Source organism: Mus caroli, chromosome 14, assembly GCF_900094665.2.
Source record: "Mus caroli chromosome 14, CAROLI_EIJ_v1.1, whole genome shotgun sequence".
Lineage (NCBI taxonomy): Eukaryota > Metazoa > Chordata > Mammalia > Rodentia > Muridae > Mus > Mus caroli.
In genome coordinates this window covers 57,420,278-57,447,085 of record NC_034583.1, presented here as the reverse complement: position 1 = coordinate 57,447,085, position 26,808 = coordinate 57,420,278, and the positions used below count along the sequence as shown (strand labels likewise).

At 45.0% G+C, this 26,808-nt stretch overlaps 1 protein-coding gene across 2 annotated transcripts in view; it reads left to right on the top strand.

Moving 5' to 3' along the window:
• Nucleotides 1–12,362: 12,362 nt before the first annotated feature.
• The window catches only part of Ptk2b (protein tyrosine kinase 2 beta), a 125,280-nt gene continuing 110,834 nt past the window's right edge, over nt 12,363–26,808 (top strand). For both annotated transcript variants that reach the window (XM_029468875.1, XM_021181314.2), the window contains exon 1: nt 12,363–12,534. The gene's annotated coding sequence lies outside the window, so the exon portion shown is untranslated. The remainder of the gene's footprint in view (nt 12,535–26,808) is intronic.

The following is a 26,808-nucleotide window of genomic DNA, read 5'->3' as shown; positions in this document are numbered from 1 at the left end:
ATCTTTCCATCTTCTGAGATCTTCTTTAATTTCTTTCTTCAGAGACTTGAAGTTCTTATCATACAGATCTTTCACTTCCTTAGTTAGAGTCACACTACTAACCTTGTTCTTTTCAAACTTGTTTTGATTATCTGAAATCTCTTGTGTTTCTACATAAACTTTATGTTGGGTTTTTAAATTTTATGCATACATGCTGGTGGGGTTAAATCTTAGCTGAATTTTAGATACTGCCTTTAACATTTTTTGAAGTTGATCAATATTTCTATTTTATATAAAAAACCAAAGGTGAATATCGCTTGCTATGAATGCACAGAACAAAATGGCATGAGTACATCTAGGTCACTTTTGAATTTGCTGGAGATTCTATCCTCATCCCAAGCCAAAATTCAATGAATGATTATCTCAACATGAAACTCAGTCAACAAGTCAAACAGCAATTTTTAATTAGATATTTTCTTTATTTACATTTCAAATGTTATCCTTTTCCTAGTTTCCCCTCAGAAAATCCCCTATTCCTCTCCCCTGCTCCCCAACCCACCCACTCCTGCTTCCTGACCCAGGCATTCCCCTATACTGGGGCATAGAACCTTCACAGGACCAAGGGCCTCTCCTCCCATTGATAACTGACTAGGCCATCCTCAGCTACATATACAGCTAGAGCCATGAGTCCTGTGTTTTCTTTGGCTGGTAGTTTAGTCCCAGGGAGCTCTGGGGGTACTGGTTAGTTCATATTGTTGTTCCTCCTAGAGGGCTGCAAACCCCTTCAGCTCCCTGGGTGCTTTTTCTAGCTCCTTCTTTGGGGACCCTGTGCTCCTTCTAACAGATGACTATGAGCATCCACTTCTGTATTAGTCAGGCACTGGCAGAGCCTCTCAGGAGACAGCTATATCAGGCCTGTCAGCCAGTTCTTGTTGGCATCTGCAATAGTGTCTGGGTTTGATGGCTGTTTATGGGATGGATCCCTAGGTGGGGCAGTCTCTGGATGGTCATACCATCAGTCTCTGCTCTGAACTTTGTCTCTGTAACTCCTTTCATGGGTATTTTGTTCCCCCTTCTAAGAAGGTTCAAAGTGTCCACACTTTGGTCTTCCTTCTTCTTGAGTTTCTTGTGTTTTGCTAATTGTATCTTGGGTATTCTGAGCTTCTGGGCTAATATCCACTTATCAGTGACTGCATATCATGTGTGTTCTTTTGTGATTGGGTTACCTTACTCAGGATGATATCCTCCAGATACATCCATTTGTCTAATAATTTCATGAATTCATTGTTTTTAATAGCTGAGTAGTACTCCATTGTGTAAATGTACCACATTTTCTGTATCCATTCCTCTGTTGAGGGGCATCTGGGTTCTTTCCAGCTTCTGGCTATTATAAATAAGGCTGCTATGAACATAGTGGAACATGTGTCCTTATACCAAGTTGGAGCATCTTCTGGGGACATGCCCAGGAGTGGTATTACTGGATCTTCTGGTAGAACTATGTCCAATTGTCTGAGGAACCACCAGACTGATTTCCAGAGTGATTGTACCAGCTTTCAATCCCACCAGCAATGGAGGAGTGCTCCTCTTTCTCCACATCCTCACCAGCATCTGTTTTCACCTGAGTTTTTTTATCTTAGCCATTCTAACTGGTGTGAGGTGGAATCTCAGGGTTGTTTTGACTTGCATTTCCCTGATGATTAAGAATGTTGAACATATTTTCAGGTGCTTCTCGGTCATTTGGTATTCCTCAAACAGCAATTTTTAACCTCAAACATTTAGTCAATATATCTTATCTCCAAAAGAGAAGAAAGCCGTGCAGAGTAAAGCACTACCGTTTATGACCTACAATAATCTTGACCTCAAGCTGAGGTGCTGTAAGTGCAGACAACACGCACAGTGCAAAGCACGTGTGTTGTGTGTTCAGAATCAAGGTTGTAATGAAGTCATGTGACATAACACAGATGAGCACTGCTAGAAACATACCTGATTCCTTACATGTTTAATCTGAGGTTTTGGTCACTGATTATTATGGCGAATTTTTTTTGTGTGTGTCTCCTGCCCATGCCCTTGTGGGGTCTATCATTTAAGCCAAAGAAGTTTGGATACAGGTGAGCGCTAAAGGGAGAATGTAGGGGGGTGTTTCCTAAGAACAAGCACCGCCTGCTTCAGGCTAGGGATGGTTAGATGGCCACAGATACTGGAGATGGTAAAGACGGCTCAGAAGACTTCCGGGGAACATTTGTGAGTGAGAACATGCACCTGTGACACCCTTGAAAGACAATAATCAAGATAACAAGGGAGGACTCTGTTCTGAAGAGGGGAGGAGAGTCAGAAGTCATGAGAGGTGATGGCACAGCTGCAGAGCACAGAGAACCAAAGAGGTGCACAGTAAAATCACCCCAGGTTCCAAGCACCAGAACCTCCTGTGCCAGACAACCCCACCCCCACCCCCCGCCGTGAAAAGAGATTGACAGCTTCAGCCACAGCACTGTCTCATGGCTCTCACAGCTTTCAACACATTCAGGACAGGCTAGCATTAGAAAAGAAATCCATTCTGTCACACCCAATATCTCTAAGAGCCAAGCCAGGGACCATCTTGAAAGGGAGCCTTTTGTTGAAGACTGAGCATGCTACTCTGCACCTGTGAAGAAAAGGAACAGCCACCCGCCACGGAGCCTTGGGATGCCTGTCTCTGGGTGGGCAGTGGCTGTGTGAAACCAATGTGGATGGGGAGAACCTGACATGGCCTGAGAAGTCCAGGTGGCAGGGGACTCCTAGCTCTGAGGGGTGCGGTGGCTGGTGGCTCTGTAGTGAGGAGCCCCATCATCAGAAGACAGTAATGGAGACAGAGAGTTGTAATCCATGGTCAGTTGGTGGCTCAGCCTCCAAAGTTGCCTTTCTGCTGATAATTTGCTAGTAATTTGATCCACAGGAGCATCTGATTTCAGCATCCTCTTTCCTCCTGGAAGATGTTTATGGCAGATCCTGCTCTGCAAGTGCTGAGCCTGGAACTCCGGTGCTGGTCTTGGCTCCCCCACCCACTCCCCCACCCACCCACCCCCACTTCTTGGCCCTGGAGGGCATCATCCTGAGTGAGGTAACCCAATCACAAAGGAACTCACACACTATGTACTCACTGATAAGTGGATATTAGCCCAGAAACTTAGGATACCCAAGATATAAGATACAATTTGCTAAACGCATGAAACGCGAGAAGAACGAAGACCAAAGTGTGGACACTTTGCCCCAGTGGCACTTTCTAGCTTGTCTGTTAGCCACCGCAGGGGTGGGGGCTACAAACTGGGGGCTCTCAGTAGCAAGAGTGAGCTTGCCAAACCCACAAAACTAAGTGTGTCCATGAACAGTTTCTGGTATGTACCTGTTCAAAAATACAGCTCGCACCTCAAAAGGGACAAGAGTTAGTTTCTCTTGGAGCCAAATATGAGTGGCAATAGCCCAGAAACACATATCCAGATTGGTTCAGTTTTATCATAGTAACATTTTTGACAAGTTTCCAAAGTTTTTGTGAAGTTCTGTGTAGAACAACAACAATAACAACATCAACGACAAGTAGTAAGTCAAAGTGCTTTTAAATCTGTTGGTGGGAACATCAGGTTGAAAGCTTAAAGCACAGCATGGGACTCTATCAGCCCCTCACACCCTCTGCCTTTTGCTTGGTGGGAGCTAGCAGACTATGAGGTGAGTACCTTAGAAAAGGATTCATCTGTTAGTAATGAGTGTGCTAACAGACACAGAGGGTAAGAAATGGACATGGGGGCGGGGCTAAAGATAGCACAAGATACATTGTAATTAGCTCTGCAACATTCCAACTCTTCCCCAGTCACTAAAGTACGAATCAGTCAGTCAGCCCTGTAGGAAGGAAGTTCATTGTAAAGCATGGTTCCCTCTAGGAACTTTTCTTCATGAATGCCCAGAAAGGAAGCTCTTAATGTGAAGGAACAGGCAGCCCCTTCACAATAGGCCTCTGTCCAAGCCAGGCTCAGCATCGCCTTAAATAGCAAAAAGACAAGAGATTCCAATTTACCTGCCCATCACATCAAAGGAATCAAAAGGAAGACACCTAAACTCTGTCTCTGAATTTTTTTCTTTTCCTCATTTTTTTTTCTCTTTACTGAGTAGAATTTTAGTATCTTTTCTTAGCCTATGTTTTTAGTTTCCCTTCTTGTGCTGACCTCATTTATTTTGCATAGTTTCAGTCCTGTGGATCTGCTCATCTCTCATGCTTTTCCCTTCCTCTTGCTAACTTGCTGCTTCTTTCTTCTGCCCTTTTCTGTGCTCTTCCTTTCATTGTTGTACTTATACTATTAGCATAAGTTTTAACTTCATCTCTTACTAAGTTATTTTGCTGTTTTATTTTCTAAGGCTTTGGTGATGTAGTAGTTGGCTTCAACCAATCCATTACAATCCTATGTCTAAACCTGGGTTGGGTTGACATTGTTGCTTTCACAGAACTGTTTTCTCCTCTTTAAGTGTCTGTGTGGTCTTGAGGATTGAGCCCTCAGTGAAGAACTGTTTACTAAGAAGACCTAAATAAAACAAAGCCTAACAATACCCCAAATGGGAAGAGATCCTTCCCAATTGATGCACAAACCCCAACACAGAAACTCAACAAGCATATAAAATCAATGCAATAAACTTCAAAAGATCATAGTTCCTTAATAACTGTGCCTAAAGAGAATTGGATGATTAAAACAATGTACAAAGGATTCTAAAGTCTAATTATAAGAGACAAGAAAGAAATCTTAGTGTTTATAAGTGATACTATTCTTGCAGAGGACCTAAGTTCAGTTTCCAGCACCCACAATTGATGGTTCATACCTACCTAGAACTCTAGTTCCAGGGAACCTGATGCCCCTCCACAGTCAATACACTCGCTTGTATATACCTACACAAACACATATACAGATACATATAATTTTAAAAATTGATGCTTTTTTAAAGTCTAATTTTAAATCAATGCTTTCAAAGATGATACAAACAAAAAGAGAATGAGTTAAAATTGTCAGTTTAGGCCTTGGATAAGAAAGTCAATGATGCAGATGAAAACAGAACACTTTAAAACATGTTGGAAAGTTTTTAAAAATGCAATAAGTCACATTTAAAACAAGCTGGAAATCAACCATATATGAGATCAAGTAAAAACATCAGGGGCTTATTATAATAAAATGTCAGTAAAGAAAAGATAACAAGCATGACATGCAAGAACTCAGGGACATGATCAGATGTACCATCTCATAAGAATTGAAGAAGGAGTTATAAACTGAAAGCATAAAATATTTATTTCATGGGGCTGGTAAGATAGTTAAGCTGTTAAGAGCACTGACTGCTCTTCCAGAGGTCCTGAGTTCAATTCCCAGCAACCACATAGTGGCTTAAAACCCTCTGTAATGGGATCTGATGACCTCTTCTGGTGTGTCTGAAGAGAGTGACAGTGTACGCACAGATATACAATAAAGGAATCTTTAAAAAGAAAAATAATGTTTATTTCATGAAACATGCCAAAGTCTAGGGAAACAGATGGACATCCAAGCAAAGGAGGCATTTAGGACCCCCAGAAGACATGACTAGAAAGGAACCCCTCCCTGATTCACTATAGATAATATGCTAGGGCTAAAGATCAAAGAAACAACATCACAAACTGCTAGAGAAAATTAAAAAGGCAAGTTCATCAGAATATCTAACATCTTAGCAGAAACCCTAAAAGCCAGGAAAGTAAAATTAACTGTCAACAAAGATCATTATATCCAGAGAAGCAATCCTTAAATATTGATGGAGAAATAGAGATTTCCCAAGCTAAGCATCTACTGAGCCAACATTTCAGAAGACACTTGAAGGGTTTCTATACACCAGAGGAAGAAAAAAAGAATTGTAAACACAAGAGCTCACAAAGGAGTATGCTTTGTAAGAGGAGAGATCAGCAAATGAGAACTAGGAAAAAATCGACCATGTCCAATTCAGCAAACCAACAAATTCCTAAAATGAATAGTGAAGAAAGAAAAGAACAAACAATCTTTGATTCAACTAGAAAAACTGCCAATAAATTATAAGAACAAGAAAATTCTTCTTAACAATAACCTTAATATGAATGGTCTTAACTCTTCAACCAAAGGGCACAGAGAAAGTGAGTGAACTAAAAATATGAACCAACTGTTGGCTGTCTGCAAGAAACATACCTGACTGTCAAAGCAAAAAACAGAATTGACAATAATATACTAAGAGATTAGAAGGCAAAACCAAGCAGGAGTGGGTATATCCGTATCTCACATAGTTCATTTCAAACTAAAATTAGATATATGAAGAAGGTCACTGCATATTAATAAGGGGAATAGTCCAGAAGACACAAGTGTTGACATGCTTAATTTTATAAAATAGACACTACTCAACATAAAATAACAGTTCTATCTGCAATAAGAGTGTATGACTTCAATCTCCCACTCTTGTCAGTTGATGGGTCTTTCAAACAAAAGATAACAAAGAAACCTCAGAGTTAATTTGCTTTATAGATCAAGTGGCCTTCACAAACATCTCCAGAATATTCCATGTAACATGTTCTCAGTATTCCATTGAGTTTCCCTTCAAATAGATCACATTTTATGGCATAAAACCTGTTAACAGGAAAAAATCTGACATCTTATTGGATCATAATGGAATATAAAAAAAAATCAGGAAAACTGCAGGGTCTATGTAAAGGTGTGAAGCATGAACAGTGCAACCTTGGTGTGGCTCACTGAAGGAAACATAGAGGAAGGGAAACAATTCCTAGAATCCAACAAAGCCAAAACACAGTTTGACAGACTTTTGAGATGCATTAAAGGTAGCTCCAAAGTGGAGGTTTATAGCTCTGAGTGTGTAACTATAGAAGAAAATCTGAAAGAAGCGTCTGGAGAAATGTCTCAGCAGCTAAGAGCACACACTACTCTTGAAGAGTATTAGAGTTCAGTTCCCACCGCCTACATCAGGTGATTTGCAATCACCTGTAACTCTGGCTCCAGCGGAACTCTATTCTTCTGGCTTTCTGGGACATCTGCACACACACACCAACCACATACACATAACTAAAAATAATAAAACTAAATCTTAAAAACTGTTAAGAATACAAATAAACAACACTACACTTCCAGGTCTTAAAAAAATGAAGAAAACAAGCTAAACTCCAAATTAGTAGATGGAAAGAATGATAAAGATAGGGCAGAAATTAATGAACTTATCATTAAAAGAATGAATCAAGCAAAGAGTTGTTTCCCTGAAGAGATAATATCAACAAAACCTTAGCCCAACCAACACAAATTAACAAGATTAGAGATGATGGGAGGGGGGCTCATTGGAGCAGATAATAATGAAATTTAGAGGGTCGTTATAGCACACTTTGAAAAACTATTTCAGAAAATTAGAAAATAGAAGAGAAATAGGTAAATTCATAGACACATGTCTACCAAAGTTAAATGAAGAGCCTATAAACTATCAGATCTATAACAATTAATGATGTTGAGGCCCTAGAAAGGTCTGTTGCATTTGTTACTTTTATTGTCACTGTGATCAAGTACCTGCAAAGAGGCAACTTGGGGAGCATTTAGTTTGGGTTATAATTAGGCAGAATATACTGCATAATGTCAGAGAAGCCATGTTGGTAGGGGTGTGAGGGGGGTAGTGAAATTACATCCCTTTGGAATCAGGGAGAGAAGGATGCTGCTTCCGTTTCTCTTTGTATTCAGTCCAGGCCCTGTAGGATGGTGCTACTTACATTTAGGGTGGGTTTTTCCTACTCAATGTCTTAGATACTGTTCTATTGCTGTGAGGAGACACCATGACCAAGGAAGTGTATAGAAAAAAAAAAAACATTTAATTGTAGCCTTGCTTATAGATTTAGAGGGTGAGTCCCTGATCGTCATGGCAGCAGGGAGACAGGTATGTCAGAGGGTGCTGGATGTCAGAGGGCATTTAGGAGAGGCAAGAACTAACAAGTGACGCTCTGGAGATGGGTCATCATTTTGCATGGCTGCCATGGGTAAACTCTGAATTGAGGCCTTCAGAGACTCATTTCAGGATTGATTCTTGTTATTGTTATGTCTTTCCTATCATTGCTAAATATTCTAATGATTCCTGGGCATTAGCCCCACCCTATTGGGTAGATTTCCTGCAAATCAATGAAGATGTACTCTCTTGTTGTAATGCTATGTAGACAAACTGATGATTTCATAATTCCTAATAATGATTCTATAGATTTCCTAAATTTATACACGTAGTTTTGAGCCCTCTATAGTAGGAAAGCTGCAACTAGAGTTCTGTAAATCTTCATGCATCATGAACTAATTGCACTAGGATATAGAAAGCTGGCTTGGAACAAATTTACGATCAGGGAAAACATTCCTTCTAGGCTAGCTGTGAAGCCATTATCTGATAACACAAGGTCATAAGCAATTTATTGTAGGTGTAAGGACAGAAAATAAAATATTGGCTGGAACTATCAATACAAAACTTCAAAACTAATGAGACACAAGGCGGATGATTTGCCTTTTGACAAAACCAAGTTGACGTGTAACATCAAATTATTGCTTTTAAACTTTTAATGAACTTATAGAGCTAGAATATGGATGATGAATGTTTAGTTAGGAACATGGAAACACATGTAAATATTTCTTCTGTATCTCCTTATTGATTTATGATGAACTTTTCAACATGAAGATACTTGGAATACCATGCGGTCATTTGTCCTGAGAAAGTATAAGAACTAAGATTGACAGTGGGGCCGGGCGTGGTGGCGCACGCCTTTAATCCCAGCACTCGGGAGGCAGAGGCAGGCGGATTTCTGAGTTCGAGGCCAGCCTGGTCTACAAAGTGAGTTCCAGGACAGCCAGGGCTATACAGAGAAACCCTGTCTCGAAAAAACAAAACAAAACAAAACAAAAAAAAAGAATGACAGTGGGAAAGGATTCTTCTTCCTCTCAGGAATAAAGATTCAAAGTGAGTGTTTTTCTCTGCAAGCATGACTTTCTCTGGCTGCCAGAGTTAATACCTGATCTCAAATGGTATTACAGAGCGAGAGTCATAAAAACCACAGTACTAGCCCCAAACTGACACATAGGCCAATGGGATAGGATGGAGGACTTAGAAATAAGCACGGGTACAGCCAGCTGAATTCTGATAGAACTGTCAAAAACACATTATCAGAGAACCAGCAAGCCCCTGAAGGGGAGCTGGGAAACCAGAATTTCCACATGTACAATGAAACCAGATCTTTATCTCTGCACAAAAGCAATTCGAACAGACCAAAGGCCTTAACTTAAGACCGGAAACGTTGAAAGTGCTAGAGAAAAGCACAGGCAAAGCCCTTCGGGACGCAGTCCCAGCAAGGACGGTGCAAGCAGGGCCTGCTGAGGTTTGCTCTGTTGCTGTGTATTGTAATGCTAAATTCCTTACGTGAATGAAGGTCTAGTTGCCAGCCACAGTTACCAACTTTTTCTGTACAAAACTTGCTCCTTCAGCCGGGCGGTGGTGGCACACGCCTTTAATTCCAGCACTCGGGAGGCAGAGGCAGGTGGATTTCTGAGTTCCTGGCCAGCCTGGTCTACAAAGTGAGTTCCAGGACAGCCAGGGCTATACAGAAAAACCCTGTGTCGAAAAACCAAACCAAAACAAAAACAAAACAAAACAAAAAACAAAACAAACAAAGCTACTTTCAGATTCCATCTCACCATCTAAGGCTAGCTGGTTAACAGAAAACGTCTGTGTCATCCAGCCATAAATCCCGAGGAAAGAGATGAAAGAATACAAGTTAGACACCACAGAGACTCTTGATGTCCATGTTTGCTGGGTCTATATTCACAGAAGCCAAGGTATAGAGTCCACATGGGTGTCCGTCAACAGATGAGCGAGAGAAGACAATGTGGCACACAGACACACACGAGTTTTATTTAGACTCAGAGAAGAACAAACAATTATGTCATTTTTTTTTCTGGAAAATAAATGAAACTGGACATCACCGTGATAAGCAAAATAAGCCAGACTCAGAAAAATATCAAACGCTTTCTTTTATATGCAGAATCTAGATTTTAATAATTATATAAATTGACCTTGGTGGTGCTGGCTGCTTATTCTTCCTACTTAGCCAGAGGAAGTAGTGAGACTGCCTAGGGCAGCAGTTCTCAACCTGTGGGTTGTGACCCCTTGGAGACTCGAATGGCCCTTTCACAAGGGTCACCTAAGATCAACAGAAAACACAGATATGTGCACTGTGATTCTTAACAGTAGCAAAATTACAGCTATGAAATAGCAACAAAGGTTATTTTATGGTCGGGGGTGTCACCACAACAGGAGGAACTGTACTAAAGGGTGGCAGCATAGGAGGGGTGAGAACCCTGGAGGAGAGTGAACAGCAGCCCAACAGGCAAGACACTGGCCAGTGAGTTTGCAGCAGAGTACCTGTTATAATGAAATATGCCCCCCTTTTTTAGAAGTGACAAAAAAGTGCTCAGAGAAGTTTGAAGGAAATAATATGCTAGGTAAAGAATATGAGTGTGCACACAGAACCTACGACCTTACTAGAGCAGAGATATGGCTGTAGTTCATGTGTGTGCCCACATGAGGGCAGCACACACAAACCCAGCTATTCTTCAACAGTCAGCCAGCTGCCATTCCCTCAGGTAGATCTCGCCTTTATACCACAAGACGCTTTACCCACCCTTTCCCAAGTACAAGGATTCAGAAAGCCACCCCCTGCCAACACCTTACGCCACCCCACTGCTCACACCCTCTGGTAGTTTCTTTGCCCTGTGGTCATGTACCCGATACACTGTTCACAGTCTTCACTGCTCCCCCAACTCTACCCCTCCACTTGACTTTGAGTGCAGATAGTTGATAAATGGGGCCCTTCAGGATGGTAGAGAGGGTCCTGCTGGCCCAGCAGATGGCAGGGTATATTGTGGTGTTGAGGCATTTGAGGGTGGGTGACGCTAGCTTTAGATTAGGGTTTTTAGTAGACATGGAGGATACAGCTAAAATCTACATTTTGTTACATCTTAAGACATATGAACTTTATAGCTTTAATTGATTTTATAATTGTTGTTATTGGTTTTTCGAGACAGGGGTTTTCTCTGTAGCCTGGTTGTCCCGTAACTCACTCTGTAGATCATGCTGGCCTTGAACTCAGAATTCCACTTGCCTCTGCCTCCTGAGTTCTTAATTAAGTCTGCTTTCTCTTGAGAAGCCATCACCACCACTCTGAAAGATGAATTTTGGTACCTTCTGATGTTCTCCTGGGGCAGCAGGTCTGGTGAACTTGGAGGTGGGGTAAGGTGAAGAAGTGTCATGAAAACTGTGGCTCTCACAGGGAGTTGGGCAGCTTGGTGTTGCAGTCTCAGGACTGCTACTATCAGACAGAACTGTGACTAAACCCCAAACCCCAAAGGACACAGGATAAAGATATCTGGGGGAGGGTCTCCTGCTAAGTCCAGCTCACTGACTTCCACTTAGGAGAAAGTCAGAATCTTTCTAGGGCTAGAGAAGTGATGTTGCAACGTGCCTTAGGACCTTAGATCTGCCTCAAGTACCACTGCCTTACTGATCCAGTAAAGAGATGGCCAGCCTCTTCAGAGGGTCATGGATACAAACTGATGTAGGGAGAGGGCCACAGAAGAAAATCATTGTAAGGCTTCTCTATTCTTTTCTGGTTTTGTTGTTATTAATGCTGGGTGGGGGTTGGGGTTGGGGGTTTGGGTTTTTTGTTTGTTTGTTTGTTTGTTTGTTTGTTTTTTGTTTTGTTTTTTGAGACATGATCTCTTTCAGCCTAGCCTCATCTTGAACTCACCTCATAGCCAAGGATAGACCTCCAGAGCGTTGGAATTACAGATATCCACCACTACACTCAGTATTATGCCTTTGGTTCTGGGAATAGAATCCAGGCTAGACACACATTCTACAGTCTGAGCTACATTCCCAACCCCTTCCCCAACTATTTTGGGACTATGTTCTGGTCCTCCAGGGTCTGGGCTCAGAAACCCAGTCCTAGGTGTTTCCAATCCTGTACCAGTCATATCGGGCATCCCTAATATTTATCTGACCTAGGATGAGGGCCATTTCAAGGTTTGGGGCCATGGGGGCCACTGCTGAGAACATGAGTCAGGTCTGGTGACCAAAGGCTGCAGAGAAGGGTGCCTGGAAGAAGCCAGGTGTGGTAGGAGTTGGAGGTCAACCAACTGCAAGAGGTCCGGAGCACCCGAGGACCCCAAGTGGGGCCCTAAGGCAATAGGCTCTGGCCCCCGGGTCAGCCGGGCAGCTCCGGGAATTGCAGGCGGCATCTATTTCAGAGTTTATGGTAAGAGGTTGGAGCCTGCACACACAGACAGCACACCCCACCCTTTAAGGAAGTGGAGAGGAGAGCAGCAGGGGTGTGGTTAACGACCGAGAGGAGGAGGGGGAAAAACAACCTGTCAGCCTCTTACTCAGCCTCTGCAGGCAGAGCCGCGCGTCCTACCTGCGGCGGCTGCGCTCACCTGGCCCAGCCCGGAGCCCTGGCCCGAGTCCGCGCCTCGCCCGAGGGTAAGTTCTGCGTGTTCCTACCCAGCGCCGGGGTCAGGGACACTTCGATCGCTCGACTTAAGTGAAAAGCTGGAGAGGGTCTACAGTTCCAGTCCTTCGGGGAGCTTGAGAATTCCTGGAAAGGTAGCCAAGGACCCAGAAAGTCGGAGGCGCGGAGCAGGTGCTTTCCCTGAGCTTGCCGCCCTGAGCTAGGGAGTTGGGGAGGGGGGTAGAGAAGGCATCTATTTTTGGAGTTCTTTTTAAGACTAAAGGGTGTTTCTCCCTTTTTGTCCTGTTATCTTATTCAGAGAGGGGCGACTAGGGGCACGGTTGAAATCGGCTCAGCAAAGCTGCTTGTCTCTAAAGGTTGGATTTGGGAACTCCAAACCCAACCGAGGGCTTCAGAATCCAACTTCAGCTCTAGCTCAGACCTCTGCCCAGGCACGGCGCGCTCTTCTCCCCAGTGCCCTTCTGCACCCATGTGGCCTATGTGGGAACCCCTGCACCACCCCTATCCCCAGCTTCTGGGACGTTTTGTTTTTGTTTGTTTGTTGTTTTTTCCCCTGAAGCTGGAGCTTTAAGATAAACGGGGTTCTCCAAGAGGAACCATACCATAGTGTGTGTGTGTGTGTGTGTGTGTGTGTGTGTGTGTGTGTGTTCGTGCTGAAGTTCCAAAGTTCACACCAGCCACACTGGCTCATTTTGAAGCTGCTTTCCCCATGCCCCTTGAGGGTTAAGTTCTGGGCTGCTGTTCCTGCTGCCAGGCTGTGCGTGGGCAAAGCTTTGGGTGGGTGAACAGCGAGCATATGGGTGACGTTCTGAGGCCCACCAAGCCCTGCCACCTGCCCTCACCCTCAGCCAGATGACACCAGTATCTCCCATCACCCCTATACTGGAAGCAAGATTCTGATTCCGCTGGGCTCCTTGAAGGAACCAAGCTGGGACCTGAGGGTTGGGTGTGTGTGTGGGGGGGGGGGGGTCAGGCATTAGCCCGGGAGAATTGGAAAGCAGGAGGGAGAAGAACCTTAGCAGATCTTGTACTAGTCTGGAGCCCGCTGAGACAATGTGCATGGTTTGGAAAAGGTAGGGGTGCCAGGCAGCCACTGTGTGCTCAGGTTGACAAACTCTTGCGGTTCACAGTAGCTACCGGGTGGGGGCGGGGGTGCAAGAAATGCAGAGCAGGGGGTGGGGGAAAAGTGACTCACGACCCTAGGGAGGAAGGAAGAAGTCACATTCATAAGAAAGACCTAACTTTGGCAGGACAGTCTGCCTTCTTTCTTTCACTTACTAGCGTCCTTTCTGCACCAAGGTACTCCTGTCAGGTGAGGGGAGACTTGGAGGAGCCTGTGGCTCCAGCTGCCCTGCTAGGGCGGAGCTAGGATGGGCGGGACTGTCGTGAGAAGAAATGAAGTTCCACCAATTACAGTGCCAGAGGGTGGGCAGGGCTGGGCAGGGACAGGTCCTGAATCTTTGTGGCAGAAGCAGCTAAGAGAACTGAAGATCAATAGGGATTAACTAACCAAGGAGAAGAAAGCAGGTCAGAGCCTGAGAAGTACAAATCCAAGGGCTAAGAGCGGCAAGAGATACCGGGGAAAACGAAAGTTAGCCAAGAAGCCAGGCTTGTTAGGAGCCTAGAGTTCAGGGGCCAGGAGGAGCTGCAACCTTAAATAGAGGATGCTCCTCAGGCCTGGGAAGGCGCGCTCAGGCTGCCATGGCAACTCCTCTAGGAGCAAAGCTTGGAACCTCAGGCTGCTTGAAACTTCCCAGGGTGCCTCCACTCAGGGATGGAGGTGCCAGATTTAGCAAATGAAAACATGGGGCATTCAGATTTGAATTTTAAATGTACAAATGTGTTGAAGACTTCGTTCTCAGCGTTAAGTATGTCTCATGCAGTATTTGGGATATACCTAATACTCAGGCGTTACTCACAGTTTATCTGAAGCTTTACTGGATGTCCTGAGTCTGTCTGGGATGTGGAGGCTGCTGTTCTTCTGTCTAGACTGCGAACTAACCCAGCACCTCAAGAGCAGGCTCAGAGCATATTTATTTTGTGACAAATCCTGACAGGTCCAGTTGGAGGCTCATTCTAGGATTGGTCATGATACTGCTATTGAGAGAAGAAAAGCAGCACCCCAGACAGTTTACACATCTGCACAGCCGAGGGAGGGTCTAGGAACCGTGAAAGCAGCTTAGTCCACTTGGTAGTAGCTTGGAAAGACACTGGTCATAGATTCAGACCTATGGGGAAACTGTTGGATTCTCTGAGCCTCAGAGCCTATTTGTCGAGGTTTAGGGTAGGAGCCTTGATAACGTATGAAAGCCCCACTTGAGTGCTATGTATATTAACTTGAAACGACATAGTCACAGACAGTGACAGAAAGAGCATCCACAAAGTGCCTGGGGTGCCATCTTCTCCTGTTCGCCTTTATAGAGTGCCTGGAGACCACAGGGAACCTGCATTGGCTTGGTTCCTGTTTCTAGTGAGAAAAGTTTGTCTCTGGACAGAGGCGGGAGGGAGAGTGAGACAAAGTTATTTCTTCAGGGTTCCTTGCCTGTCCAGGACCCTGCTTCAAAGACAGAAGAGACAAAGGGCTCTCTTCCTGGAGGGCGGCAGGTGGGGAGAGAGGACTGGCTCAAGCCTTAATTAACTGGAGAGAAATATGGATGGATGAAAAGAAAATGTGCTCAAAACACCCAAAAATGCACCATAAAATTAGGTTTTCATTATCGTTTGTTTTATAATAACTTCCTTATTAGAAAACTCAAGCTGGGGCTAGAAGAAGGAAGGGCACCCAGTGAAACAGGTTCTGGCTTTAATGAGAACATTCCTAAGGAGACCTCCTAAAGGGGGAGAGAGAGAGAGAAAGGGAGAAGAGAGGGGAAGGGGGAGGGAGAGGGGGGAGGGAGAGGGAGGGAGGGAGGAAGGGAGGGAGAGAGAGGGAGAGAGAGAGGGAGAGATAGAGAGACAGAGACAGAGACAGAGAGAGATTCCCTTGCCTATTGTATTAAACGGTCCTTTTCTTCAGTGGTGAATCTCTGCCTCCCCAGCCCCGCCCATTTTGTCCCCAGTCCCTTAAGGGTGTCATTTATCCGATAGAAATAGATATATTCTGCCAATGAAACATTCAAATGATATGTTGTTTATATTTACATGCCCAGGGCTGTGCTAGGTCCCGCAGAAAAGGCAAGTGTGGCTACAAAGGCCCACCAGGTTTTCAAGGGAAAGAAGCATTATACACAGAGAGAGAGAGAGAATGTGGATGCATGTGTGGGGTGCAGGCTACACAGTCTATCAGAAGTCATTGCTCCCCCACACTTCTAACTAAGATGGACGAAGTTCCTCCTAGAGTTATCATGCCCAGCTCAGAGACGTTCAGGAGCTTTTATGTGCAACATTCCAGCCTCACCATTTTTCAGGAATAGAAATCTCCCTAACCCAGGGCTGCTTAGCCCTTCCTGATTGATGCGGTCCCCAGTCTCTCATACACAGCTGGGGATTTATTATCTCAGACTACCTGGCCTGCCAGGGCAATGGGAACTTCAGGGAGTTAACTAAGAGGCAGAGACCAGAGAGGCACAGCTGGGATGGTTTGAGAGCCAGAGCAAGGATGAGAGAGACAGGAGGGGTGTGTGTGTGTGTGTGTGTGTGTGTGTGTGTGTGTGTGTGTGTGCATCTCTTATCTTTCAAGCTGGCCCCAAGACAAGGGAGAGAGAGCAGGACCCTGGTAACACTAAAAAGCAGGAACTCAGGATTACAGTGACTCTAACTGGACCTTCTCTGTGACCTTCTGAAGGTCATTTAGCTGTGGCTTCCTTATCTATAAAGCAGAGGTGGTAAGATGATGTCATCTGCATTAGCCAGGACACAAATAAAAGAGAGGTGACAGCTGCCATCATCCAGGGCAGAACAGGAGAGCCCCCTATTGCCCCTCCTGAGTCCTGTGCTGTGCTGGGTCAGCCTGTGAGTGTCAGAGCATTGGAAATCTGGTGGAGAAACCAGGCCCTGAGAGCACTGGGGCTGTAGACATGCACCAAGAAGTATAGACTATTGTTTTATTAATTAATATTATCCCTGAGAAGGGATACTCACATACCAACTTAATAACCTCTGCCATACATAAAACATAACAGATACACAGTAGATACTCAGAAGTGTGAATTCTCCCATATCTTGAAATTTATGGGCTACATCTGAGCCTATAAGAAAGTACTGTTTGTTGTTGTTGTTGTTTTGTTTGACTGTGTAGCACACAAGTTTGTGATGGGGCAGGGATGGGGTGGGTGAGGGGGTCGTGCAAGTGCCTGTGTATGCTTGGTATAGGTCGGAGGTCAGCCTCAGGCATTATTATCCAGAATGCCATTCATCTTGATTTTCCAGATGTGTTGTCGTTTCTCTTCCTGTTGCTGTGATCAAGTTCTCTGGCAAAAGCAGCTTAAAGGGGGAGAAAAATACAGTCAGCCATGGCAGGGAAGTCAAGGCAGAAGTCACTGGAAGCAGCTGGCCACATTATAGCTTCAACCCATACATGGTGTCCCCCCACAGTGGGCGGGTCTTTGCACCCCAATTACTGCAATCAAGACTCTCCTCCACAGGCAACCCCAGATCTTCGATTCTGTTGAGCTGACACCACCGATCACCACAGGTTCATTTACCATGAACTTGCTCATTCTGCCCTGCCAGTGGGTGGCTAGCACGCCGCAGGAGCAAGCCTAGCTTAGGGTGACCAGCAAGCTGTACCAGCTTAGTCTCTCCACTGCATGGATCAGCTGTGCCATTTCTCCTGCCTGCTTCTGCTCTAAGTTTTCTGAGATAAGATTATTCTGTGTACCCCATCTTGGCCTCAGACAACTCCACATTGCCACTCCACCTGCTGCACCTCTCCCCACAAGTCCTGAGCTTTCAGGGATGTACTACCATGCCCAAGAATTTTTTTTTCCCGGTTTGGAGACAGAATTGAGGCTCTCACAAATGACAGGCAGACACACTCTGCCAATGAGTTCCATCTCAGTGTTTTTCTGTCCTATTCCTGAAGCCATAGACTACCTCTGACATGAGAAGAACATTCCCCAGGTGGCAACGCAGAGAGGCATGAGGCAAATGCCCAGTAGTTTTTATCTTGGCTCCCCAACTCCCAAGCCAGCATGCTCTGGGTACAGCTCGTGGCCAGGAAAGATGATACCCACTGATACCCATCAGTCCCCGGAGCTTGAAGAGCCATTTAGTGGTGTAGGCAGCAGAACATGGTGGCTATTCTTTCTAGGCCTTTTCATTTGGCATGCAAAGCTCTGAGCTGTGTGAGGGGGTGGCGGGGGAGGGGGCAGCCTCTTGAGTCACTCTGCTGTTTCTCAAGGTATAATTATTACTCGAGATGACAATCTGATTAAGAGAGCAGACTCCAAGCTGCACATTTTGATGCATTTCTACCTAGATGCCATGGGCAGATTGATACAGGGTAGAGTGTGGTTGTTTTGAGAGATAGATCCTCCAGACAGACTCAGGTGGTCTTACTGGTGGGCACCTCTCTGGGTTCTGGCTCTCTCTAGCTTTTCCTTTTCCCCAGTGCTAAAGGGGCCAGGGCAAGGCACATGACAATGCGATTGATTCTAAGATGGGCCATAGCCAAGGCCTGGAAGATTGAGCACCTCTATAGCTCACTTAACGTTTTTTTCCCTCCCAGCTCTCCTGACATGGTCACTAACATTCCTCTAACCACAATTTCGTGGTTAGACCCCCCCACCCCCACCACCTCCCCCACCACCATCTCTGCCACCTCTCCCCAATTCGGTGTCTCTCCTGTACCCATGGGCCTGCTGGGATTTTCTTCCCAGTTTGAATTTGGCTCTCCCACAGGGTTCCTCTCTGCAGCAGAGGTTCTGGCTACTTGAAGCAGGCACACCGTGTCCTGGTTTCTAAAGTAGCTTTGTCCTCTTTCCACTTCCTCCAGTGCCCAAAGCTCTTTGTTGCTCAGCAGCAGCATGTGGTGATAGCACAGTTCCAGTCGGGCTTCTCAGTTCACCTCCACACCTTCAGACTCTGGGGTTGCCTCTCTAGGTACACTCAATGCTGGCTCCCCAACATCTGTACATCTGCTCTTAGCAACATCCGGTTCAGCCCCTTCCACTAGTGACACAGATTCTGGGCTCTGATGTTCAGAGTCATCAACTGAAGTAGTCTTAAGGGGGTCGTAAGTCCTGTGGGTCCCAAGCTTCAGGCTTAGTGCTATGGAACCTCCACCTGAATGGTGCTTCAAAATACCCATCAGCCCCTGGAGCTTGAAGAGCCATTTAGTGGTGAGTGAATAAAGACCTGGGCTTGAGAGCTGGGGCTAAATAGCTTTGAGGAAATTTCTCTACTTTTGTGTGTGTGTGTGTGTGTGTGTGTGTGTGTGTGTGTGTGACCATCTGTCTGAATCCTTGGGAGAGATACTTGATGCCTGTCACCATGTCCTATAAAATATCACAGGCATCATGCATGACAGGATGGTTTGGGATCAGAACGATTCGAATTCTAGTCTTAGCTTATTTTCTATCTGCATGAGCTTACCAAGCCTCAGCTTCTCACTTGTAATCCATTTCCCACATTTGTTGAATGTTTCTCTTACCGCCCATCCCCCATCTGAAGGCTCTTATCTACCTCAGCATGATCACAGTGGGGGGTGGGGGGCGAGAGAGGGGAGGAAGAGGTGGAGGGGAGGATACCACATGGAGAGAAATATCTTTAAGAGAAGATGGATATTTGTGGTACCATGAGAAAGGCACTGCATGCGAGACTACTTCTGGCTCGGATGTGTCACAGAGCTTCCTAGGAAGGTTAGGGAAGCACTCTGAAGAGAAAAGGAAGCTCCGTTTCCATTCCCGGGAGCTTGGCATGCTGCTTGTGTCCGTAGAAAAGTGTAAATGGGAACCTGCAGGTGGAAGGACCAGCAGAGTTGACTGACTCATTCTAGGTGGGGCCAAGGGTAGCAAAAAGCCAGAGTCCTTACAGGTGAAGAGAGAGATAAGACCTGGACGTGGGAGCGGAAGACTACGGAGGTTGTTGGGAAAACTAGCGACTTGATTGGGAAGGCACCAGCTGGGGCTGTAGAAGATGTTGAGTTGGGTGAAGGGGCTAAGGTCCGATTTGGGGAGCAGGGTACAAAGTAGACAGCTTAGCAGAAAACTTGAGCTTGCATGGGGTGCAGGCTTTTAACAGTCCATGCAGGGTGGTCTCAGAGGTTAAGAGCAGTGTCCAGCAGTTTCCAGGCATCAACCAAAGCTTCAACTTTCTTGGCACTACAGTTTTGTTTTGTTTTTATGAATTTAAAAGCTGGAAAGGAAGGCTTATGGGAATGTTTGAGCATGTAGATTGTATAGGTTGTTTGCATTCTTCATGACCCTTTTTTGTTTATGTTGTGGATACTCTCTCTCTCTCTCTCTCTCTCTCTCTCTCTCTCTCTCACACACACACACACACACACACACACACACACACATACTCATGCACGCATGTTCCTTTTGATGGACCGTGCTGTTCTCAGGTCTGTGTTCACTACCATTCTGTCCTGTCTACAGTATCCCATGGCGGTCTCTGAACACACAGCAATTAGATCTGCAGATCTTTCTCCTGCCACATCTCCGGAGAGCCCTCCACTTCCAAGTCTAGGAACATCCCCACTGGAATGACTCACCTTAAACTGAAGTCCTTTCCTCTCACCAAGGTCTCTCCTTCCAGCACCCTATCTCCAGGCTTTGTTCTCTCCACACACCCAGGAGGCTCGCCCTGGCTTCCTACCCATCCTTTCCTACCTCCACTTTCCTCCCTCAAAGCTCGCTCATCTCTGAATCCCACAGATTCTGTTTCATGCCTCTCATTCCTTCCTTCCTTATTTTATGGCCTCTACTCAAAGCTCAGGCCTTATCATGTAATGTTACTAAATAGAATTAATGCCTCTCTCCTCCTCCCATCCCTAGGAGCTCTCCAGGATGGAATTCCAAATTCCTCAAATTTATGATTCAGGGCCTTCCCTTTTTTAATTTTTAAGATTATTATTTAATTGCAACATTCCTTCGTTCCAAAGCCTCGCATATACCCTTTGCCTGCTCTCCTTCAAAGTCATGGCCTTGTTTTTTAATTATTATTATATGTATATATGTCTCTCTCTATATATATTTCTAAGTATAACCTGAACAGCCCATATAATGCTATCTGTGTATAATCCAACTTTAATTGACCCTTTTTACCTCGTGTCCTTAAATATCCCAAACAAAGCCCTTCACCCCTGCCAAGCTGCCTTGGTCACTTGTACCCACAAATCTCTATTCCTTTGGAGAACACCAGTCCCATCTCGCTTTTGCAAGCCAAGTCCTACCTATGCCTGTTCTAAAGCTTGCTTCACAGCACACATTGGAAACCTGCTCTCCCCGTGTCAGCCTCCAGGCTTCTTGACTGCCGGGATCTGCAGATTTTATCGACACAGCTTCGCATTCAATTCTTCCTAGCCAGGGAGGTGCATTTCCTTCTTCAGTCCTTCATACATCCTCAAATCCCATAGTCATGGGACTCCATGTCCCCATCACTCCTTCCCTATACAGTCATGCCTATCTAAACCTGGCTACACAGACTAGCTCTTCCTCATTCCTGGCACCAGCCGTCACAACATCCAGTTGTGACACAAGACATTATCAAGCTTCTTCCTAGATAGCTGTCTTCCTTTGAGGCAGAGGTTTCCTAAAACCCAGAGTGGAGTCATGGATCAAGATAAGGAGCTTGAAAATGCCTTTACAAACGCACTCAAGAGTCCTGCAAATGCTCCAGACTGATATAGTTACTAGTTCTTTCATCTTCTTGCTCTGAGATTGTCTGGGCCAGGATGAGGAAGGCCGGAAGATGGAAATTGGGGTAGCTTCAGTGTAAAGTTGAAAGTACACAGGAGAGAGACCCACAAGGCAAAGATTAGCAGGGATCCCCAGGAACAGTGACAATCGTCAGTGTACATACTGTCGCCTGGACTTCACCCTGTGGACTCTGAGCTTTTGGCTCCTGAGGTCTCGAGAGGTGCGGACTCCTGGTGTTTGTTAGCTGTTTATTCGCAGAGTAATCTGTCATCCTTAGTGGGAACCTGACTCTATAGAAAGATACTGTCGGTATGTCTGTGCTGAGCCTCTAACCTGTGTTCACACCTAGAGGTGCTTGAAAGATTAGAGAGCCTTGCCCTGGGTTGGTGAGCTTGGGTTCGTGGTATTCACAGTGTGGGAGTTGTCCACACAGACTCTTTGGAAGGTGTGTAATTTTCACCTCTGAGCTCACACATATGCTTATGGGAAGAAAGTTCATAGCTTTCACTTGATGTCCCAAGGAATCTAGAGCTCAAAGGATTACGACACTGGGGCTAAGGAGATATCTCAGTGGTAAGAGTACGTGTTATACACGCAGATGGACCTGAGTTTGAACCACTGGCATCCACATACAAAGCTGGGCATGGTTAAAAGTGCCTATAATCACAGTTCTGGAGTTTGTGTAGAGATAGGAGGTTCCCAGAACTTGGTTGTCAGCTATTCTAGCTGAATGAGAATTTCTGGTTCAGTGAGACCCATGATCACTTTTTCTTGGCACTTTGACTAGTTGTGGGTCTCTTACAGAGAGACCAAAAAGAAACTGCAAAAAGAACCTTCTCTGATTAGAGGTGAGTGCTGTATTATCTGTGACTATCAGGATAAGTATTTAAAAAGCAGCTGGACGCTCTTATCAGTCTGGTAAAGTGGTATGAACAGGTTGTCCTCTAGGGGCTAAGGCCTTTCTAACCATGGGCTCTTAATTATGTTTACATTACCAGGTCTGAGCTCCTGCCTATTGAGTGGAACTTAATTCCAACCAGATAGCTGTTGGTTAGCCCCAAGGTTAGTACCACAGCTGCACAGTTGGATGGATCTTCCAGGCCAGACACTATTGCAACAGTGAATCAAGGGTTTCCCTTCCCATGAAGCCTTGCTGCTTTTGATGCTAGTTGTTTTCTTGGTTTTAGCCACGAAATATCAAAGTAATTTTAATTGAGTTTCCATAACTGCTAAGGATATTAAATACTTTAAAAGATATACTGTAGACATTTTTGTTTATTCTTTTGAGAACTCTTGGTTCAAATATGTAGTGATTTAGACAAACCCTTAGGTTCATTTTTGAGTGACTAGTCGGCAAAAAGTGAAGTATTTAAAAGGGTTAGAATGATTAGGACAGGAGGTCTGGTTAGAGGAAGTGTGTCACTGGAGGTGGGCTTTGAGGTTTCACAAGCCTATCCCAGCCTCAGTCTCTCTGTCTCTGTCTGTCTCTGTCTCTGTCTCTCTCTGTCTCTGTCTCTGTCTCTCTGTCTGTCTGTCTGTCTGTCTCTGTCTCTGTCTCTGTCTCTGTCTCTGTCTCTGTCTCTCTCTCTCTCTCTCTCTCTCTCTCTCTCTCTTTCTCTCTCTGCTTGTGGATCAGGAGGTAGCTTTCAGCTACTTCTCCAGCCCCACCCCTGCCTGTTGCCATGCTCTCTGCCATGATGATAACGGACTGAGCTGTAAGCAAGTCTCCATGTAATTGCTTTCTTTTATAAGAGTTGCCTTGGCCGTGATGTCTCTTCACAGACATAATAAGAAAAAAAAATCTACAGCCCATTTTAAAAAATTGGGTCACTTGTTTTCTTGACGTTTTTGTTTTCTGGGTTCTTTGTATATTCTGGATCTCATCCTCTATCAGATGCACGGCTGGCAGACTCTCTTCTACCCTGTGTGCCTCCCCTTCACTCCATTGCTTCCTCTGCTATACTGACCCTTTATAGGTTCACGGGCTCGCAGAGTCCTTTGTTAGCCTTGATTCCTGGGTAAATTCACAGAGTCCTGTTCTGCACTTGCGTCTTTAGGGTCCTGCCTGTGTTTTCTTCCAGCAGCTCAGAGCTCTAGGTTTCCCCACTGATGTCTTTAAGCAGTCTGGAGTTGATTTTTCTAGAGGGTGATAATAAGGCTCTGATTTTATTTTTCTACACGTGGACACCCAGTTGTTCCACCCAGTTTGTTGATGCTGCCTTTCCTATGCTGTGTATGTTGACACTTTGTTGAATATCTGATGATTATAATTGTGTGCAGCACTTAAGGCTACATTTTATTTTCCTATTCCTTACTCAATGGGCAATTGCTATTTCCCACTTTTCAACAGTATAAATAATGCTGCTGTGAATCTCATGTGCGGGTTTCTGTGTGGATAATATATTCTCATTTCTCTGAATTACGTACTTTAGAGTAGAATTGGTGGGACACATAGTACTATAACTCGATGTTTAACACTTTAAAACATTTTATTACATTTATTTATTTGCTTGCATGTGTGTATTCATACTAGGGCATGCTGTGTGTGTGTGTGTGTGTGTGTGTGTGTGTGTGTGTGTGTGTGTAGGTCAGAGAACAACATATTGCAGTCAGGTCTCTCCATCCTGGGGCTCAAACTCAGGTCACCTGGCTTGTCAACATCGTCTTTATCTGCCAAGACACCTTGCAATGCTTACATTTAACATTTTGAGTAGTTGCCAAACTATTTTACATAGCATTTGCATGGTTTTAATTATCAACAGCAGAACATGACAGTTCCTATCTGCGGTGGGTTGAGTGAAAGTGGGCCAACAGGCTCATGAATTTGAATACTTGTTCTCCAGTTAGTGGAAATGTTTGGGAAGAGGTAGGAGTTGTGGCCTTGTTGGAGGACGTGTCACTGGAGGGTGGGCTTTGGGGTTTCTAAAGCCTACTGGAGACTCAGTCTCTCTATCACTGTCTCCTGCCTTTGGATCAGGAAGTAAGCTCTCAGCTCCTGCCTCAGCACCTGCCTGGTCCCCTGGTCCCCATCATGATTGTGACAGATTCACCCTCTGAAACTGTAAGCAAGCCCCCGGTTACCTGCTTTCTGTTAGAAGTTGCCTTGGTCATGATGTTTCGTCACAGTTAAAGAACAGTGACTGCAACTCTACTTCTCCATGCTCTCATCTGCACCTGCTGCTGTCGGTGATTTTGACTTTAACCGTCTCAGTGGAGATGTCCTGTCTCATTGCAATTTCATTTTAATCTTTTTAATGACGAATGATAGTGAGTCTTTGTACAATCCTTGTGGACGCCCATGACGTTTCCTTTGAAGAAGCATCATTCATACCCTCTGGAAAGTATTGATCATCCAACCCATTGCATTTTAAAGGGCTTTCTGAAACACTTAGTTTACAGAGCCATGTCTTTAATAAAAATGACTAAATCTAAGTTATCGCTTGGAAAAGAAAACAGTTCTGTCAAATGACCTTGCTAAGCATGCCCAGCTAGCCAATCCACTCAGGTGGCCTCAGACTAAGATTTTTCCCAGTTGACTTTTGTTCAAAAAGTGGTAATTTAGAGAAAAATTTATAATTTGAAGGATCCGTAAGGGTTGGGTATTAAATTTCTCTTTTTCTGATTATTTTTTGGGGGGGAGGAGAAACCTTTACCTTATAGTTATCATATGTGGTATTTAAAAAAAAAAACAGATCAATGGATGCCAGGACGGGTGGCTGATGGAGAGATGCCGGGTAGATGGATGGATAATGAGGGGATGGAGGTATAGGTGGGCAGATGGGGAGGTGGAGGGTAGGGTGAATGATGCATGGGTAGATGAGTGGAAAGAAGAAAGGGTGTATCAATGGAATGATGAATGAGTGCACCAGAAAAGGAATGAAGTGTAGAGAATCAGACATCCAAGCAGCCAGTCCAGGCTTGCCGACTGCCCTTTGGATCTTCTTGTTTCGACTCAGAAAAGTCGATTTATTTTCAGTTTTTCACTCCATGGAGCTATAGAAGAGCAGATTTTCTATTGAAAGTTTGAAACAAGATACTATATTTCCTATTGCTTGGAATATCTTTGACAAGATGAGGGCTTGCTTGGCTCTTAGATGTGGCACAAGATTTTATATGACAGACACCTGCTTCAGGGACAGGACACATGCCTTCCCCTGTTAGCACTTTTCCTACCACTGTGAAAACTTCTGGGTCACTGTCAGTCTCAAGGCCATTTTCCTTCTCTGGTGGTCCAGGTGGGACAGGCTAGCCAGAGACCACAAGCCCCCATGACTCACCACCAGCTTCCAAGGACAGAAAACACATATGGGCTAGCGAAGAAAGCTCTGGTGTCCAGGGACAGAGTAAGCAAAGGAAAGGGAAAGCACTCCACGCAAGAAGGTAGGAAAGGGAGCTGTGGACAGATGCATGAACACATGGCAGACATGGGCCAAAGCTGCAAGGGAGGACTTTTAAAGCTTCAGACCCTGGAGAGAGAGGGGAGAAGTAGCAGATGCTCTGTGGATAGGCTTTCATGGCAACAACACGAAGGGTGGGTGCCTGTAAGGTTCACTCAGGAGGGTGTACAGTGGGAATTGGGTTCTAGGAGCAAGATTTAATAGAGAGCATTCTGGGTGGGGCTGGGACATTTTTTTTCTTTTCTTTTCCTTCTTCACTCCTGTTCCCTCACTTTCTCTCTCTTTTGTTCCTTCCCCTCCCCTCCATCCCTCTATCCCTCCCTTTTCTTTCCCATCCTCTGCTCTTCCCTTCCCATCCTTTCTCTTTTTTCAAGACACAGTACTGTATAGCTCACTCTAACCTCTCACCCACTATGAACCAAAGGATGACTTCTGAACCTCCTGCCTCCACTTCCAGATTGCGGGGATCACAGCCATAAGCCAATGCCCAGTTTATGTAGCATGAGGGATCAGTCCCAGATCAAGGATTCATGAAGGCTAGGTAAACACTCCACTAACTGAGCCCAGCCCCAGCCCCAACTCCGACTCCTTCCTTTGCTGACGATGATCAGTGGCTTTGGAATTAGGCATTCAGATCTATATCAGCTAGGAAAGGCTCCAGATTCATCCTATAGACTCATTCTATAGACTCTTAGTATTCTCTCTCTCTCTCTCTCCCTCTCCCTCTTCCTGTCTCTGTCTCTGTCTCTCTGTCTCTGTCTCTGTCTCTGTCTCTGTCTCTGTCTCTGTCTCTCTCTCTCTGTGTGTGTGTGTGTGTGTGTGTGCACGCGCGTGCACGTGCCCAAGAGTAGGTGATTGTATTTATTCTACTTATTATGGGCCAGGTACTATGATAAGCACTGGGCATGCAGAGGTGAATAGGAAGCTATCCTCCAGTAAGGATAGCTTCAGTGCTTACTACATGTGGTGCCAGAGAACAGTACAAATGTCACTGAGTCTCTAACGCCAGAGATACCAATGCTACCAACCAGAGGCTAAAATGACTTCCCAGATGAAGTACTTCAAGCGTAGGTTTTCAGGAGTG